The sequence below is a fragment of the Cervus elaphus genome, chromosome 4 (genome assembly GCF_910594005.1).
Source record: "Cervus elaphus chromosome 4, mCerEla1.1, whole genome shotgun sequence".
NCBI classification, from domain to species: Eukaryota; Metazoa; Chordata; class Mammalia; order Artiodactyla; family Cervidae; genus Cervus; species Cervus elaphus.
Genome location: NC_057818.1, coordinates 50393488 through 50405847, shown reverse-complemented (window position 1 = coordinate 50405847; position 12360 = coordinate 50393488). Strand labels below are relative to the sequence as shown.

At 43.2% G+C, this 12360-nt stretch overlaps 1 pseudogene; it reads left to right on the top strand.

Moving 5' to 3' along the window:
* LOC122692767 overlaps positions 1 to 12360 on the top strand; it is a 28047-nt pseudogene that overhangs the window by 8726 nt on the left and 6961 nt on the right.

Genomic DNA, 12360 nt, shown 5'->3' with positions numbered 1-12360 from the left:
CCAGGGAAGCTTGGCAAGTGCCATACCAGTTGTTATATGTCTTTATTCGCATCCCGGGAATGTCAGCTTCAAGGGCCAAACAGGAGTGCAATGACACCCAAAGACAGAAAAACAACAACACAAGAACAACAATATCAACAATTTAAACTCTACATTCATTGAACTTGAAAGTAAAAGTGTTAGTCGTTGAGTTGTGTCCAATTCTTTGTGATCCCATGGACTGTAGCCTGCCAGGCTCCTCAGATTGGAATTCTCCAGGCAAGAATACTGGAGTGGGTTGCCATTTCCTTCTGCAGAGGATCTTCCTGACCCAGGTATCAAACCTGGGTCTCCCGCATTGCAGGCAGATTTTTTACCATCTGAGCTACTAGGGAAGCCCATTGAGCTTATTATACATTATATCACGACAACCCACATGATGAACTAAGCGCATAGAATTTGTATTTCTTGCACAAAGACACACAGTTAATACATGGTAGGACCTGAGTTTGAAATCCAGAGCTTTGGCTCCAGAGCTCACCCTTTTAGTATCTTATTGGCCTTGGCTAGAGAAAAACAGATCAGGAAAAAGAATGATGGGCACAGAGGAACATGGTGCTGTTAGAGAGGGAAGAAGACCCTGAAAAGTGAAATCTTCACAAGGCAAGACATTAAGAGGCATCCATCCCTGTCTCTAGGAGCGCTCAGATCCTGAGAGTGAGTTTCACCAGAAAAATCTTAACACGGTGCTCTCACTGTTCATTGCTGGCACAGAGACCTCCAGTGCCACTCTCAGCTATGGGTTTCTACTCCTTCTTAAGATTCCCAATGTCTTTAGGTGAGCTGCGATTATGGGAGGTGGGGACGATGGAGGGGTGAGTGTCCCTGAGGCCGTATGGGAAGGTGGTCATCTGATGGACTAAGACAGATAACTTTTGTCCTGAGTAGTCTGAAAAATAAAAAATCACCGCTATTGGGACTTATAATAAAAGCACAAAGCATTTGAAGTGGATTTTGCCAGTCTATGAAAGTACGTGGTTCTTGACAGCTACTCTTTGAGGTTGTCGCTTTGAGTTTGATTTTAAAAACTTGACTTTTTGAAGTATATTGCCCATTTACAGCTAATTAAAGAGCCCCTCCATTCAAGTTAGTGGTCTGCAGATCAGACTTGGCGATGCTCTCATCTAGTCAGACACCGTTATTTCACAAGAATGAATTTAAGGCCAGAGTGGGGAATGACATATATAAAATTACATAGCATGTGAGTGGGACAAAAAGAGAAGACACCAGTTTTACCTGCAACTCATTTTTAGCTGAAAAGAAAAAAATACATCCTGAAGTGTTGAATGAATTTCCACCCACCCATCTTTATCCAAGTTATCCTCATGTTGTAACAAGAGTGGAAACATTACACAAGACTTCCCTAAAGGAAGCTTCTAACTTCCTTTTTGATGCTTTCATTAAGAAGGAATGGTAGCCTACCATCTTTAGTAAAGAATTTACAAGATCCTCCCATCAGTCAGCAGGTCATTTTTAGGTCACTTGGTTGAGTCCACTGTTAGGGATATTTATCAACATACCCTCCTCACACCCTAACCATTCTCAGAGGAAGTCCAGGCAGAAATCGACAGAGTAATTGGTGCACACCGTCTCCCAGCACTGGAAGATCGGCCAAATATGCCTTATACAGATGCCGTCATCCATGAGATTCAGAGATTCAGTGACTCTGTCCCACTTGGCCTACTCCACTCTGTCATCAGGGACACTCAATTCTGGGGATATTATCTCCGAACGGCGAGACCAGAAGGGCCACAGAATATTGGTTGGAAAGTGTTGGTCACCTCCAGTCTTATGGTTCATGTCTGGTTCATGACTATAAGAAGAATTCTTATTTCCAGATTTTTGTGGGAGGGAGGGAGATTTTAGAAATAGAAAAGTCCTCTCCCTTTTGCTCTGTTGTATTTTTTTTTTTAACCTTTACAAGATGTTATGTTTGCTGAAAAAAATACCATGTACTTATTGAAACTTGTTATACAGTTGACTGGTTTTATAATCTGTGTTATAATCTCTCCTTTATATGAACCCATATGTTTATATATACCTATATACACAATGATTGGTCCCTACTGCATCTGTTACTGTGCAATTTATGTGTCCAGCGTTCATGTCACCTTCACCTCTGGTCTTTATGTCCATATCAATACAATTTGCAATTTGTGTGTGTGGCTTTCATTTTGAAATATAACCATACTTTGTAGATATATTTTTCAGGTCAATGCCTGTGTTCTAACTCTTATCTTTGTCCTTGATTATGTTGCTGTGTATTGGTGTTTCTAGGTGTATCACCTAGATATCTAGGTGATCAGGTGCATCTAGATACACCTGATATTGGTGTATCAAGTTGATATAATGTATCAATTTGCCCAATGAACAGCACCCATCTGATTATATTCGGGCCCCAGTCCTGGAGTCAGCTTCTTATAGGGCTCTGTTGAGTCAGATGTGAACCTTTCAGTCGACAGATCATAAAGAAGACCCAGGGGTCTTGGGGATGAGGAGTCAGGGTGGTTGGTGAGGATACCTGGAGGGATGGGACACTCTTGACCAAGTAGGGCAGAATTATTTCAACATTCCTGCCACCAACTGTAGAGCCACACAGTAGGTGAAGCTCCTTATCTGCTGAGGATTCAGCCACTCTTTGTTGATGGCCATTTGGGCCCATTTGTCTTTGATGTCCTCTTAGGGCATTACTGTGTACCCCATCCTGAGCTCTGCCCTCCATGACCCACGCCACTTTGAGAAGCCAGATGCCTTATACCCTGGCCACTTCCTGGATGTGCAGGGCAAGTCCAAGAAGCCACAAGTCTTCATTCCATCCTCCATAAGTAAGTCATGCTCTTTCTCCCCCATGGGAATGTCTGCTCACTCCCACTCTGTATGTGACTCTCTCTCTTGATCCAACTCCAAACCCTGTGTGAACAGTTTGGGAAAAGATGAGGAGTCTAAAGGAAAGAGAAAGCAAGACATCTTCAGAGATTAGAATAGTGTGAGGGGGGAGGATAGGGATGAGGTATGATGGGGAAGGAAAACAGAGACTCAGTCAGTGACAGAGATAAACTGAGAGACAGAAAAACATACTTGCACACAGAGAACAGACAAATAAATGATCCAGTATTATTGAGCACCTGTTATGTGGCAAGAATGGGGAATGTTTTTACATTACAATCTACAATTTTTCTTTCAAAATTAAAGACATTTCTCTCATTTTTATACAAAAAATGAAGTATGAAGTAAAAGTGAAAATCATCTGTAATTCACCACTAAACCTGACCTATTATTAGTACTACAGAGGATGTCCTTTAATGGTTTTATTAATATTTGCTCACACACAAAGGTAGGTGGTGGATAGGTAAATAGATAATGGGTAGGTAACTTAATTAAAAGTGACAAGAAAGGAAGGGAACAGAAAGGAAGAAAAAGAACGAAAACTCCTTAATTTGTTTCTTGTTAGCTGATTTCATATTTAAAAATACAAGTAAGACTAGAGTGAGATATATGAGACACTTACGGCACAGAAATGTAAGGAATATTCAGTCCTAGGTTAACCCTGATTCAATATGCATTCCTAGGGTTATTCTGCTATCATCACTTATGAAATAATTCAGTTTTAGCCACTGACTTGAAATTCATCATATGTGAAGGGGCTGTTCTCCTCAGGTCTATTTCTGTTTTGGGGTTCTTTTTTTTTTGTAATAATCCATATCCACACTGATTCTCTAATCTGTCTTTTTCAGCTATATAACATTCTTTGAATTATTAATATTATACCTATACATATATTTTAATATTTTCCAGGGGACATTACTCTTCCTTTATTTTTTGTAACACATTTTATTTTTCTTGAGTGTATCTTAGAATTATTTAGTCAAAGTCCCAAAATATCCCACTGGGATTCTACTTGGATTAACCTAAATTTGTATTTTGATTATGATGCTTTGCAAAATCTCCATTTTTGATAGTAATGGTTTAGTCGCTAAATCATGTCTGACTCTTGCAACCCTATGGACTGTAGCCTGCAAGGCTCCTCTGTCCATGGGATTCTCCAGGCAAAAAGACCAGAGTGGATTGCCATGCCATTCTCCAGATCTTCCCGGCCCAGGACCCAGGGATCTAACAGGTGTCTCTTATGTTTCCTGCATTGGCAGACGGATTCTTTACCACGAGCACCACCTGAAGCCCATTTTTGATATGTCCTAGATCAAAGATAGTGTGTTCATTTAGTCCTTGTACCACTGGTGGCATCTTGAGCTTTTTTAAAAGTAGGTTTTGCATATTTTTTTACTAAATTTATTCCTAAGAAACACGGGAGAAGATTGTGGCTATTGTTTGTAGGACCTCTTTGTCAGCTCAGCTATGGGCTGCTGTAACAAAATGCCGTAGACTGGGTAGCTTAAACAAAAGAAATTTATTTTCTCACAGTTCTGGAAGCCACAAGTCTGCAAACAGGGAGCCAGCATGGTCAGATTCTTGTGAGGTCTCTCCTCCTGGTTTGCACACGGCCGCTGTCTTGCTGTGGACTCACATGCAGCCTATGGACCGTGGTCTCACTTCATCTTCTAAGAACACTCTCCTCTCAGGGAGACCCCACCCTAATGAGCTAATTTAAACCTAATTACCTCCCAGATCCCTTCTTAAATTACCACCGTGGGCATTAGGACTGCAACATATAAATTTTGGGAGGACAGACTTCAGTCCAGAGCACTCTTCTAAAGGCATTTCAAATTGTTTTACTAAGTATGTCAGAAGTCCACTCATCTTTTGGGGCATGTATTTCTGTCATAATTGAACAAATTCCCTATATTACTTTTATACCTAACAATGTTTCATTTATTTTCCTGGATTTTCCTAATAACTGATGTTAGCAGCTGTAAATGATGATGTTTTGACTTGTTTCTTATGTTAAGTCACATGTCATGTTTTCCCTAATATCAAGGACTAGCACTTCTGGAATCATGTGAAGCAATAGCACTGATAGTGAGCAATCTTGTCCAAGTCCTAACTTTAAGGAGAATATTTTTATTTTCTCTATGAAGCTGAATGCTGGCTATTGCCTATTCCAGATATTTTATGGCTACTCTACCATATATTTTTCTCAACTGTAAATCAAACTAAGGAAATTTTTTCCTCCATATTTTACAGTAAATTCTTTTTAAATTTTTAACCAAGATATTACACTGAGTAGTCTCAATAATCTTTTCAGCTCTTGTCAAGAGGATCAAATTGTCTTCCTCCTTTGATTGCTTAAAAAATAGTCGATGTCTCAGAGTTGAATCATTCTCTGTTGTAGAAGCAGAACAAGAGAGGCTGTGGGGGTGGGCAGGTTACTTGCTCAAGGCACGGTAGGAAGTCATGTTCTGTGGAGGTCAGGGCGGGGCTAAGCTGTGATAAACAGTCTGAACATCTCAACAACTTAAAATTAAAAGGTTATTATTTTCCTGTTCTGCAACATGCCCACCCCTGACCTTAACAGTCATGTAGAAATGAGGGCCAATGGGGACTCTCTCCTGACATATGAAGAAACAGGGAAAAATGCATGACATGCCTAAGTTTAGACCTCATTTCACCAGATAAAGAAAATCCCAGCCAAGTTCAATGTGGCAGAGAAGTTTATGCACCAAGAGATGTACTGTGAATACTTAATGAACAAACAGTAATGACCTTTGCCACACACACAAGGCTGCTCTCTGGGCTCCTTTCCTTCCCATGAGACTGCGGGTCAACAAGATGCAGTTGAAACTCTTGCTCAACCCAGGAACATGCTGGTCCCTCTGCTGGTTACTCTAGTGGACACAGCCTGTGCTGAAGTCGGTCGAGGATATTCAGGGTTCCACCTAGATGGACCCATTGGTGATAGTTGACCCCACGTGGCAGGATGATGTGAGGAGTGGTCATGAGAGTCAGAAAAACGGGTGCAGAGGTGGGCAGGGTGTTATCTAAAATCTCTATCAAGCATGATGTGGGCATGACTAGACAGTACCTCCACGGGTTGGGGTGTGGGGATTGGGTCTGGGAGGCTGACTCTGTTGCCTGCTGATGGTGGGCAGGACCAGGGGGCTGGGAGGAGGGTAGAAGTGACCAGAAGAGTGCAGACACTCAGAAGCTTAGAGCAAAGACCATGTATCACTGATTAGAAGTAGGTCTGTATTTGATCAGCTAAGTCCCCACCTATACCAGGATGGGCCAGAGGTTTCAGCTCCCCTCTACCCATCTCTGGGAAGACCCTCTGGAGGAGGAAATGGCAACCCACTCCAATATTCTTCCTGGAAAATCCCAAGGAGAGAGGACTGTGGGGTTGTGAAGAGTTGGACACAACTTAACAACTAACCACCACCAACATAGAATCAGAAGTACTTGACATGTAAATATATGTAAATGAGCATGCAAATATCCTTAGATTTTTGGGGTGGGGCCTGCAAGTGCTCTGCAGGGCTCCTCTCACTGACACCCTTTCCCTTACACCCGCAGGAAAATGCCTCTGTCTGGGTGAGAGTTTGGCCTGCTCCCAGCTCTTCCTCATCTTGACCTCCTCGCTGCAGAACTTCTCTTTGGGGTCTCCCAAGGCCGCTGAGGACATTGACCTCATGCCAAGGGTGAATGGGCTGGGGAGACTGCCCCTTGTGTTCCAGGTCAGCTTCCTTCTCCACAGGGGAGGGGGAAGGCGAGAAGAGGCTCAGATCCCCTCTGAGTCCTTGCATGCACCCCCCGCTCTCTGTCCAGAATTAACGTGTGCAGGCTCCTGACTCCTCCCTGCTCACTCTCTCCTGTGGAAAGTCTCTTCTGTGGTCTCTCCATCATCCAACCTGCTGTAGTCACCACTCATCCCCAGATGGCCTGTATTGTTTTGTTTTTTTTTTTTCCAAGATTCTACTTTTTATTTTAGGGCATCTTTTTTTTTTTTTTTTTACTGATTTTTTTTTTTTTTTATTATTAGTTGGAGGCTAATTACTTCACAACATTTCAGTGGGTTTTGTCACACATTGATATGAATCAGCCATAGAGTTACAGGCATTCCCCATCCCGATCCCCCCTCCCACCTCCCTCTCCACCCTGCCTGTATTGTTGACTGAGGATATTTCAGGGTCAAGAAATACCTGCAATATATTAGTGTTACCACCCCACTAGCACAGTCTGGATAACTGAAGCCCCAAAGGAGGACAAGATTTAGACCCAGGCTTACCCAGGGCAGCAGCAGCAGCACCAGGTTCCCTGCCTCCCCTCCTGTCTCATTTACTCTGCTCACCCCTGCCCTCCTCCTTCCCCCTTGAATTGAAATGGCTAGTTCATCCCTCAATGCTGTTTTCCTGTGTGACCTCAAAATATCTCCCTCCCCTCTCTGATTTTATCCTTTAAAACCAGTGAGACCAAAATAAAGTTCTGTTCTCTCTGGCCAGTGGCTGTCTGTGCTACCTTTGCTCTCTCTCTCTCTCTTTTAGGTAAATTCACATTTCTTAAATTTAACCATAACAATTTTAAGGTGTACACGTCAATGGTATTTAGTACAATCATATTGTGTAACCATCAATTCTATCTATTCTGAAACATTTTCATCACCCCATAAAAAACTCCATGTCATTAAGATGTCAGTCCCCAGTTCTCTCCTCCAATTAACCCCTGACAACCATGACTATGTTTTTGGCTGTTATTTTTCAGATGAATTGATCAATTCTGGAAATTTCATATAAATGGCATCATACATGAAGTGATTGTTTCGGCTTTTTCATTTAGCTTAATGTTTTCAAGTTTCATTCACATTTTAGCAGGTATCAGTACTTCATTTCCTTCATGGCTGAATAGTATTGTGTTATGTGGAAATACTAGCTTTATGTATCCCTTCATCAGTGGATTAATGTTTGTTTCCACATTTTGGCTATTGTGAATAGAGTTGCTAGAAACATTTGTGTACCCGCTGCCCCATTTTTGTTTCACTCTGTATTGGGGTAATAGAAGGGAAGTGTTCTTCCATTTTTTTTTCCAGGAAGGCTTTACTGGGGTTCCTCCTGCATTATGGGTGACTGGGAACAAGTAACAGGTTCCCTTGCTGAACTGCTGACTAAGGGGGCCAAGTTTGTTCCTTATATGGGGTGAGGGTAGGGGTGTGTCCAGGGGTTAGGTTGTAGGGTTGGTTTAGGTGGTTTGCCAACTCCTCTGGTGAGAGTTGGATCATAAAGAAGGCTGAGGGCTGAAGAATTGATTCTTTTGAATTCTGGCACTAGAGAAGACGCTTGAGAGTCCCTTGGACAGCAAGGAGATCAAACCAGTCAATCCTAAGGGAGTGAAGTGAAAGTCACTCAGTTGTGTCTGACTCTTTGCGACCCCACGGACTGTACAGTCCATGGAATTCTCCAGCCCAGAATACTGGAGTGGGTAGCCTTTCCCTTCTCCAGGGCATCTTCCCAACTCAGGGATCGAAAACAGGTCTCCTGCATTGCAGGGGATTCTTTACTGGCTCAGCCACAAGGGAAGCCCAAGAATACTGGAAGGGGTAGCCTATCCCTTCTCCAGAGGATCTTCCCAACCCAGGAATCAAACTGGGGTCTCCTGCATTGCGGGTGGATTCTTTACCAACTGAGCTATCATGGAAGCCCAATCCTAAGGAAAATTAACCCTGAATATTCATTGGAAGGACTGATGCTGAAGCTTCAATACTTTGGCCACTTGATGCGAAGAGCCAACTCATTGAAAAAGACCCTGATGCTGGGAAAGATGGAGGGCAAGAGGAGAAGGGGGTGTAAGAGGATGAGGTGGTGAGATAGTATCATTAACTCAATAGACATGAGTTTGAGCAAATTCCCAGAGATAGTGAATGACAGGGAAACCTGGTATGGTGCAGTTCATGGGGTTGCAAAGAGTCAGACATGACTTGGTGACTGAACAACAAATAGTTACTTTGTATTTTGTTCCTGGAGAAGAGGTGTGCCCAGGTGCAAGCACTGAGGTGAAGCATCCCAGATCCCAGGTCGTCCTCACTTCCCCTGACACACTCTAAACTGTTGTTCTTAAGGGGTCAGGGGCTGACTGTCTCCTCTTCTGAAATTTCTTCCTACTGGACAGACCCTAGCCTTCCCTAGCTGTGTAGAATCCCTCACTGAGTGTTCTAGGACCTGTAGAGACCTGGACCACTCTGCTGGAATGGGTTGATTTCCTTGAGTCATCATGAGGTTTAGTTCCAACTACTGGAGCCTAGAAGACACAAATTTAGCCAAACCTTTAAACAAACAGGGGCTGAAAAGGAGATGAACAACAATAGCCTTGAAGGGTCTAGAAAGGAAAGGAACCACATTAACGTTAGAAGGGCTTCCTTAACTGTGGACCAGACAGGGAGGTGATGTCACCCCTTTCAAGAAGCCATTCTGCTTTGGTATATATTTTTGTTAATCTTGAGGTTCAAGTTTAATAGTTTCTCTATTTTTATAATGGGAGCTCTGGACCTATTGGTCCCAGATGTCCTTCTTGGACCAAAAATTCTTAGTCATAGGTTGACCACAGTAGAGTATGCAGCAGAGCATGAGACATTTGTAGTATGAGTCTGTATGACTGGGGGAAAAAGGGTTATAAGGAAATAAAAACCTCCTGCCAGCAAGTTTGTTAAACCTTGTAGGATCCTAGAGAACAAAGTAGAGAATCAGTTTTTAATTTTCTCTCCTATATAAATAAAAGGATTGGTGGTTATTTGTCTGCTGAAGCCTAGCAGCTTGTTGTCAAATTTTTTCCATGTTTGTTTTCCACTGATACCTGGGTCAGGAAGATCCCCTGGAGAAGGATATGGCAACCTCTCCAGTATGCTTGCCTGGGAAATCCCATGGATAGAGAAGCCTGGAAGGCTACAGTCCATGGGGTCTCAAAGAGTTGGACACGACTCAGCAACTAAACACACACACACACACACACACACACACACACACCCCTTTAATGGTCATCAGGTCTGTGGCTGTTTTCTTTGTTTCCTGACCTGCCCTGTTTTTTGTTCCCCTGGGTAATTTGTGAATTTTCCTTTTGGTGCCCACAGCAGGGAATAACTACTACTAGTTTTGGCTTTTGAACCCTTTCTATGAGCTGTAAAATCACAGGTCCATATTTTACAGGGGAACTTTTTGCATATAAAAAGTCCTCTTTGTTTTCAGATAGTAGCATGGGCATGTAAGACAAGGAAGGCATATTTTGAGTCTCTGTATATATTTATAATCTTTCCTTCCCCTAAGGTTAAGGCTCAAGTTGGGGCTATTAGCTCAGCCCTTTGGGATGAAGTATTACTGATAAAGGTTTTGCTTTTACAAAGTATAAGCGTTCATAAAAGCATGGCCTGCCCTCCCAACTCCATCTTTAAAGCAACTACTGACTTGAGTAAATCATTCCTCCTCAGGTTTTTCTATGGCCTGGTCAGTAAGATCAAACCCACAGGTGTAAACCTAGACAAGGGTTTCAAGGCAAGAATGTGTTAGTTCTGGGGCCTGAGCAGGTGTTAGCTTTGCTGGGTTGAGGATGTGGCAAGTTTTGAAGGTTATATCTGGGAAGTCAAGGAGTAAAGCCTGGTGTTTATTACTAAACAGCTAACGAATGGTGGCCTTTAATTTCCAGAATCCCTTGTACTTGATGAGGGATCTGGACTTCCAGTGGCTGTCCAAAGGTGGGCTTGTTTGCTTCTTCCATTAATAAAGCAGTGGCAGCTATCACCCAGACGCAGCCAGGCCATGGAATCCAGTTGTTTGGAAAAAACAGCCAATAGGCTTAGGAACTTCTAGCTTTCGTACAAGGACCCCCAGAGCAGTGCCCTGTTTTTCAGCTTCATACAAGATAAATGGTTTTTTAAATTGGGGAGTGCTATGTCTTTAAAAAAAAAAATTCTCCTGGGGACTTCCCTAGTGGTCCAGTGGTTAAGACTCTGTGCTTCCACTGCAGGGTGCAGGTTCAATTCATGGTCAGGGAACTAACATCCCATACAAAATTTTCTCCTAGATTAAAAAGTAACATGCTCCTCTTTTAAGGCAAAATAATAGGGACTTCCCTGGTGGTCCAGTGGTTTAGAATCCACCTGCCAATGCAGGAGACATGGGTTCGACTATTCTGGGAAGATCCATATGCCTTGGGGGCAACGAAGGGGGTGTGCCCTGGAGGGTGTGCCTCCAGGCAAGTCTACAACTATGGAGCTCTTGAGCTGCAACTACTGAGGTCAAGTTCCTGGAACCCATGCTGCACAACAAGAGAGGCCAGCGCAATGAGAAGCCTGAGCACCGCAACCAGAGAGTAGCCTCAACTTCCCGCAACTAGAGAAAAGTTGGCGCACAGCATGGAAGACCCAGCACCACCAAAAATAAATAAATAAATAATAAAAATAAAACAAAGTAATAAAGCTTCTCTTTCTCAACTAACCTGGAAATACTTCTATAGTACATTAAGCTAAAAGGTAAACTTGAGAAAAGTCTGCCTGGATGTTGTTTTCAACTGGGAGTGCGGGTCAGAGTCACATGAATGAATGTCGCAAATACAAATTCCCATGACCTCCTAGCAGAGAGTCAGATCTGGAAGAGCTGGAAGGAGGTTCAGGTGAGTATTTGCACAAGGCCAACACATGGTTTCATTTTTCTCCTCTCACAGGGAATCACAGAGAGGGGAAAAGTCTGGGAGGAGATCTGCCAAACAGTTAACCATGGTTATCTCTAGAAGGACAAGTGAAGGAGGAATTTTACATCAGACTTTATACAATTTTGCATATTTTTTTGCAATTGCAATTGTTGACAAGTTAGGTACTACATTTCTCTGTAAGCCAAGCGCAGAGATATGCTCTTAAGTACATAAATCGTCTTAAGTAGTCAGCAAATTTATCCTGTGTAACCATTATGTTATCAACATCTGACACAGCAAAGAAGATGCGAGAGACAGAGAGAGAGGCAGGGCAGAGGGTGGATGAGAAGGAGACACAGGGAGATGAGGAGAGGTGGGAAGGAGAGGGAGAGAGGTGGGGCAGAGACCAACAAAAAGACAGAGGAGGGGGGAAAGATGTGGAAAGAGAAAAATGTGAGAATAAGAGATCAAAGGAGACACAGAAGCAGTGAGTGAGGGCTCAGATACACAGAGACACAGAGGGAAACACAGACTCAGGGAGACGGAGACAGAGGCAGAGAGATGGAGAGAGAGACAGAGATCTCTTGTGAAGGTTCTGGGGGCCAGGAGGGCTGCCCTCCCTGTGACCTGCTAGCTGAGCCCCGGGAGGACCTCACGGCCCCTTCTCTCCCGCAGAGGCTCAAGTTCTACTCCGGCTTCTTGAAGCACCTTCCTGGCGCTCACAGGCAAGTCTACAAAAACCTGCAGGAAGTCAGCGCCTTC